Raw genomic sequence first — 8,144 nt, forward strand, 5'->3', positions numbered from 1 at the left:
TCTGGCCTTAGCTAGAATCCCCTAGAAAGCAGCTTCCCCGGCTCCTGGTGCATCGCATGAGGAGTGGCAGGGCTGCTCCCTAGTTACTCATGATGGACAGACATGCCTCAAGCCACCTGCCACATGCTGCTTCCCTTAGTCACCAGCCCAACCTGAGCCTCCGTTTCCTCATCTGTAAAATGGGGATAGCGTGCCTTCCTGGCTGTGTCACTAATCGTCCCTGAGACAAAGCATGCAAGCTCCTGATAAACACCTGTTCCCTCCACTCATCACTGAGGTGCCCTTTGGCAGTGAGCTCTGACCAACCGGTAGGGTGTGCCAAGGAGTGACTGGGACGTGAGGCTGCCTTGGAGCCAGAGGGCTGGGGAATGTTACTTCCGCTGGCCAGGAGCCAAGGAGAGGTCTTCCCATGCTCCTACTTCTGGGGTGCAGGCCTGTGGCAGGGGTCTGAGGCTCTCTCCCCAATGCAGGCTCCTGGAGCTGCTCTCCTGGGTGTGTTGGGGCCTGATTAGTTTACTGGACTGTGGGCCCTCCCAGCCTGGGACTCGGGAGCTGAGACCCTCTTGCATTCCTGCATGGTGTTTGCGGGCTCCAGGGCTACGGCCAGTCCCCCTAGGGTGGACAGTGGGTATCGTGGGCAGCAGGACCTCTGGGTCTCAAGACTACGGCCCCACACATGCCATTGCTATCTCCTTTGGGCAGGGGTGAATTGGGGCTTAAACAATTTAGAGGGGCCCTCTTTATGAAAAAGAATACAATAATATGAATCTTGCACATTTTTCATTTATATACGTATGAACTTCTGGACCCAGAAGGGGCTGTGAAAGTCGGGGGCCTGGAGCTCAGGCGGGTCCAGATGACCCTGTCCTACTTTTGTAACAGCCAGAGTCCAGGATGTTTTGCCCAGGGCATTGGGCTGGCACTGCAGAGGCCTGGGGGTTGGGGGGACACCTGGGACATGGCTGGTGGGAATTGTTCTAGGAAACCTCAGGGATTCTCCCTGGACCTGTCAAAGCCCCTTCCCTGTTTCTTCTGAGGCTGTGTGTTCCCCACTCGCACAAGGGTCCTTTCTATGCCTGTTCCACTGATAAATGTCATCTGCCTGCTCTAGAATGGCTTCCAGACCCCACAGACCCCCTCCTCATGAGCTCCCACCCTTGGGTACTCTCCACCAGTCCCCGCTTTCAGGAGCTCACCAGACCCAGACAGCCTGTTGTCAGAGCTCAGCCACACAGCAGGACCCTGGCCCACTGCCCAGCCCAGAGCCAGGCCCACCACAGCCTCTGGGGACAACTGCCCTTCCCCCCACCCCCTCCACATGGTCCCCTGCCCATGAGACCCTGCCCTGCTAATTTAATGCACTGCCTTGGTGTGAGCACTGTGATTCTAATGACAACATACCATGGCCTTCTGGGCAAGGCTGGGTCCAGACACAGATCCCAAATGCCTGCTGGGGAGAAGGCAAGAGGCCCGGGGAGGCCCAGGACCAGACATGGGTCCCAGGCCCTGGTGCCCTCCCTCTTGGCCTTCCAGCTGCTGCTGCTGTGACCAGATTCCCGTCCACCCAGCCCAGTCCATGGGCCCCAGCAAGCCATCTGTGCCCCACAGAGGGCAGACCCCTAAGAGTGGGACCCCTTTCTAGCCAAAGAACATGAGATAGCCCCAAATCCTCCTAAACATGATGGATCCTGGTCTTAGGGGCTGGGCTCAGGTGACTCCTGCAGGGAACTTCACCTGCCTGGATGAGGTCAAGTGTGAATCAGGTGGGGCCTGCCCTCCACCACCCCATCATGGAAGAGGTCCAGCCCACAGTAGGCCCAAGAGGGCCGCCCTTGGACCTAGGGACCCAAGTCAGCATATCCTGAGTCAGAAGGTCAAGTCCAGCCTCCCCTCAGGCAGGGAGAATCTGGCTTTGACAGGAGCAGATAAATTCTCAAGGTGGAATTTGCCCAACAAACTAGTTTGGCAAGGGACTAGCTGGCTGAATCATTGAGTCAAGGACAGCCAACGTTTCCAATAGCAATTTGCCAACTTAGAAATGACCAATTCTGGAAAACAATTTGTTTATTTGAAATACTTAAATACTTAGGCTGTCTCATGTCTGAAGCATGATGATGCCTTGCGTGATTTAAAGGACAGACGTCATGAATGCCAAGAGTTTTGTGGCGGTCCATCCTGCCAGTGTCTTCTCCCACTTTTGCTCTGTGGATTTGAGCTCACAGTTTGTGCTGTGCCCACCACCTGCCCAACCTAATGAGACTCCTGGAGACTTGGCTGGCCAGTCACCAGAGGAAGAGGGGCCCAGCAGCATGCCAGCATTCACTCACCTGTGGGTATCAGTCAGGCTCCTGGTGGAAGCCAGAGGACATATTCGAATGGGTATTTGAGGAAAGGGGCTGTTCACAGAAGTGTGGACAGAGTTAAGAGAACCAGTAAGAGATGAGGAATGTCCTGGACCAGCAAGAGTGGGAGCTGTTATCTCCCTGGGTCTAGGAAAGGTGTCCACAGATCCCAAAGAGAGCTGTGGCTGTAGAGGAGGATCATCAGGAGCTGCAGCCATCAGTAGAAAGATGTGGCCACTGCCAAACCAGCAAGGAAGAATCTGAGCAAATAGCCACCTCTCCTCTCTCTCTCCCACCTCCTATGACATCCTCCACTGTTTGAATTCCACTAGGGCCAGACAGTGAGGCACCCTGGTGATGCAGTCCAAGAGGGAGTGGGCAGAGAGGAGCCAGTGGGTATGGAGGGGAAACAGAGAAACAGAATTCCAGCTCACTCTGTGGGATTTCTGGGTCTGATAGAAACATGGCATTATTATTATTATTATTATTATTATTATTATTATTATTATTTTGAGATGGAGTTTTGCTCTTGTTACCCAGGCTGAAGTGCAGTAGCATGATCTCGGCTCACTGCAACTTCTGCCACCCGCGTTCAAGAGATCCTCCTGCCTCAGCCTCCCGAGTAGCTGGGATTACCGGCACATGCCACCATGCCTTGCTAAATTTTGTATTTTTGGTAGAGGTGAGGTTTCACCATGTTGACCAGGCTGGTCTTGAACTCCTGACCTCAGGTGATCCGCCTGCCTCGGCCTCCCAAAGGGCTGGGATTACAGGCATGAGCCACTGTGCCCAGCCTGCAGCAGTTAAATTTTACAGTGTCCCTTTTCTCCTTCTGGAAACTATATGGAACAACAACAAGACTGAGGAGGAGGAGAAGGAGGAGGAGGAAAAAGCCCATCATCAACACACACATCAAACTCAACTTCAGAGAAATTAGGAAGCTGGGAAGCCACGTAAACCAAAAGCAGGAGACACCAGCAGAACCAACGCAGGAAGCCAGGGAAGTGCAGAAGAACAGGGCATGGGGGGCAACCCAGAGGGGAATCTTCACTGTTGCCAGCAACACACACTCCCAGCAGGAGAGGACTCTCAGAGTGAGAACGCAGAGCTGGAGAAGTGAAGAAGGAGCAGGTGGTGCCTGGGGAAGTCCAGGGGTGTGGGATCTGAGAGCACCCCTTCCCAAGAGAGGCAGGAACACTTGGGAAGGCAGGGCTGAGTCCCTGGAGGCTGTATCCGGGAAAGGAGGATGACAGTAGAATCTTCCTGAAGCCGAGTGGGTTCTGAGAGGCAGAGGGGCAGTGGTACAGAGGTGAGGCTGACACTTCTGTGCAGAAAGGGCAGGCTCCTGAGGAAGGGAGCCCCGAATGCTCTCCACTAGATTCCCAGGGAGCCCCACTCCCTCCACAGGGACCTCGCGCTGACATCTGGGAAATGCCATTCATACTGGAACCTCCGACACACTGCCATGAATGTGAGGGTTTCGTGACTGATGGGGTAGGTTTCTCTCTTCCAACTTAATAGTATAATTTCCATTTATTCCTCCCCCAGCCTCCCTGAACATTCACCTCTTAGATAGCCACAGTACGGTGATCAGAACCAGGAAGTCCACATTCTCATATTTAACTATATTAAAATTATTTCACAAAATAACCAATTTTATTAATTTAATTAAATACATTTAACTAATGTTTAAATATATTTAAATAATTTAACTAATTTAAAATGAACATATTCGCTAAACAAAAGACCTTATTGGAGTTTCACCACTTTTTCCACTAATGTCCTTTTTCTGTTCCCAAATTCCACCCAGGATCACGCTGCATTTAGTTATTTCTTAGTCTCTCGCCGTTTTGTAGGACTGCAATAACAGTTCCTCAATCTTTCCTTATCTTTCATAACCGTGACATCTTGAACCAGTACTGATCAGTATTTGTGAAATGTTCCTCGATTTGGGATTATCTGATGTATTTCCATGATTGGACTGAAGTTACGAACTTTTGGCAATTACAGCACAAAAATGATGTGGAATCCTTCCCAGTGCATTCCATCAGAGTTATGGCATTGATAGTGCTTCTTACTGATGCTGTTGAACTTGTTCATTTGATTCAGGTTTCTGCTGGGTTTCTCCATTGTAAAGTTACTATCTTTCCCCCTCATAGGGGGAAAGATCTTAGGAGAAATACATGGAGACTATGGAAATTTTGTATTTTCTCAAACTTTAAAATTTTTTTTCAGGCCAGGCGCAGTGGCTCACGCCTGTAATCCTAGCACTTTGGGAAGCCAAGGTGGGTGGATCACCTGAGGTCAGGAGTTCAAAACCAGCTTGATCAACATGGAGAAACCCCATACCTACTAAAAATACAAAATTAGCCAGGCATGGTGGTGCATGCCTGTAATCCCAGCTACTCAGGAGGCTGAGGAAAGAGAATCGCTTGAACCCGGGAGGAGAGGCTGCAGTGAGCTGAGATCGTGCCATTGCACTCCAGCCTGGATAACAAGAGCAAAAGTCCATCTCACACACACACACACACACACACACACACACAAAAAAGGCCAGGCGCAATGGCTCACACCTGTAATCCCAGCACTTTGGGAGGCCAAGGTGGGTGGATCACCTGAGGTCAGGAGTTGGAGACCAGCCTGACCAACATGGAGAAACCCCATCTATACTAAAATAAAATACAAAATTAGCTGGGCATGGTGGTGCATGCCTGTAATCCCAGCTACTCAGGAGGCTGAGGCAGTAGAATTGCTTGAACACGGGAGGTGGAGGTTGCCGTGAGCCAAGATCCTGCCATTGCACTCCAGCCTGGCCAACAAAAGCAAACCTCCATCTCAAAAAAAACAAAAAAACAAAAAACACCTATTTTGACAGCCGGGCATGGTGGCTCACACCTGTAATCCCAGCACTTTGGGAGGCCAAGGCAGGCGGATCACCTGAAGTCAGGAGTTCAAGACCAGCCTGGCGAACATGGTGAAACCCCGTCTCTACTAAACATACAAAAATTAGTTGGGCATGGTGGCATGTGCCTGTAAGTTCCAGCTACTTGGGAGGCTGAGGCAGGAGAATCTCTTGAACCCAGAAGGCAGAGGTTGCAGTGAGCCGAGACGGCGCCATTGCACTCCAGCCTGGGCAATAGAGTGAGGGATCTCAAAAAATTATAATAAAAAAATAATAATTCTATTTTGAATTGTGGTAAAATATACATAAAATTTACTACCTTAACCACTTCTAAGTGGCAGTTGGAACAGGGGTCAAGGAGAGCCCTTGGGTTGGGTAATGTAGAGTATATTCACATTGCCATGCAACCAATCTCCGGAACTTTTTCATCTGACAAAACCAAAACTCTATATCCACTAAGCAACTTCCCATTTTCTCCCTTCCCCATGTCCCTGGCAACCCCCGTTCTACTTTCTGTTTCTATTAGTTTGCTTACTCAGTCTGGACGCTTCACATAAGTGAAGGAACACCGTATTTGTCTTTTTCTAACTGGCTTATTTCACTTAGCATAATGTCCTCAATGTTCATCCATGTTGTAGCATGTGTTAGAATTTCCTTCCTTTTTAAGGTTGAAGAATATTTTATTGTATGTATATACCACATTTTATCAATTCATCTGCCTATGGACAATTAGGCTGCATCCATCTTTTGACAAGTGTGAATACCACTGCTATAAATATCAGTGTACAAATATTTCTATGAGACCTTGCTTTCAATTATTTTGGCTATATACCCAGAAGTGATATTGCCGGATCATTTGGTAATTCTATTTTTAATTTTTTGAGAAACTGCCTGTCCTGTGCTGAGCAGGTCTATATAAACCTACCCGCAAAGGCCAAGGAACCTGAGATACCAAAGAAAGAGGCTGACAAATCCAGTTTCTCAGAAAGAAACATTTAATAGGCGTTTATGAACAGAAGCCAAGTCAGGGATGGCACCAAGATAAGATGGTGGATCCCTGTGCCATTACCCCCACCTCCCTGACCCAGGGCTTATATAGCATAGGGAAAGGGTAATGCGGGCTTCAGTAGGGATGTGTATGGCCAGACACAGTGGCTCACGCCTGTAATCCCAGCTCTTTGGGAGGCCAAGGTGGGCGGATCACCTGAGGTCAGGAGTTCCAGACCAGCCTGGCCAATATGGTAAAACCTCGTCTCTACTAAAAATACAAAAATTAGCCAGGCGTGGTGGCAGGCGCCTGTAATCCCAGTTACTTGGGAAGCTGAGGCAGGAGAATCACTTGAACCCAGGAGGTGAAGTTTGCAGTGAGCTGAGATTGTGCCACTGCAGTCCAACCTGGGAGACAGAGTGAGACTCAGTCTCAAAAAATAAAAAATATATTTTTTAAAAAGATAAAATAGAAATCATAGATGAATTCTTGGAACTGGGATTAATCAGAACATGGCAGATTAGCATCCAAGATGGAATTGCTTTATTCTCATCCAAGGTTTCCCTCATTCTTCACTCTCCCCATGCTGGTCACCTTGCTGTTTGTTCCTCAAACACATATGAAATGCGTTTCTGTCTTGGCAGTCATCCTGCTACCTGTAATGTCAGCACTGCTTTCTGTTGTCCCTTCAGTCAGGTCACTGTTCAAATAGCTCTCTAGACAGGCTCTTCCTTATCATTCTACTTAAAATAGCCCCCAATCACTCTGTGTCCCTTTAGCCTGCTTCCTCTTCCTGCTATTTCATACTACCTGAAAAAATACTTGAACTTCCTAGAACATAAGCTCATAAAAGCAAGAACTGTGCTCCACCTCTCCTCTCCTCTACCCCAGCACTCAGAAGAGCAACAGAGTCAGCATCCAGTGAGTGTTCATGAATCAAGTCACTGCTTGGCAGAATTCAGCACTGGGACCACAGCCTCACCTATCTTCAACTCTTTCTCCTTCTGCTTTTACTTCTCCCACTCTAGTAGCCACTCTTCTGGGGGCTTGTCCCTTAAATGATTAGTCCTTACTGACCTATTTTCTGTCCACTTTATCTGTTTTTGAGAGAGGGTCTCACTCTGTTGCCCAGGCTGGAGTGCAGTGGCATGAATATGGGTCACTGCAGCCTCCACCACCTGGGCTCAAGTGATCTTCCTGCCTCAGCCTGCCATGCCATGTAACTTGGGCCACAGGCATGTGCCACCATGTCCAGCTAATTTCTTGATTTTTTTTTTTGGTAGAAATGCGTCTCACTTTATTGCCCAGTCTGGTCTTGAACTCCTACACTCGAGCAGTCCTCTCAACTTGGCCTCCCAAAGTGCTGGGACTACAGGCATGAGATACTGTACCTGGTCTTATTTTTTCTTTTCTTAAGATACAGGGTCTCACCATCTGGCCCAGGCTGGACTCAAACTGCTGAGCTCAAGTAATTCCCCCACCTCAGCCTCCGAAGTAGCTAGGACTAAAGGCATGAAACCACCATGCTTGGCTTGTCCAATTTCATTCTACACACTTTCTCGGTATTTAAACAGCTGCTGTTGCTCTTCATTCTGTAGCTCTACATCAGATTCATGCTCTAGTCCTATATATCCAAATGATGACTAGAGGCTGCCGGCTCTGCTCTTTCAAAGGCACAATGAGCGTAGCCCGTCTACAAAACTCTCCCTTTTCCAATCCAGCTTTCCCTCCTGCATCACCTATCTCTCTACATCTGGAACCATCAGCAGCTGCCTTCATAAGGCACCTCGGTCTGGCATTCGGAAAACCACCCTGTCTTGCCAGAGCCTCTTGGTCTTGGGTAGCAAAAGCTGTATGCAATCTAAATCAAGCTTTCAATCATGAGAAATCACATTCCTTCTTTTCCCTTTGT

This window comes from Pan troglodytes, chromosome 8 (assembly GCF_028858775.2).
Source record: "Pan troglodytes isolate AG18354 chromosome 8, NHGRI_mPanTro3-v2.0_pri, whole genome shotgun sequence".
NCBI classification, from domain to species: domain Eukaryota; kingdom Metazoa; phylum Chordata; class Mammalia; order Primates; family Hominidae; genus Pan; species Pan troglodytes.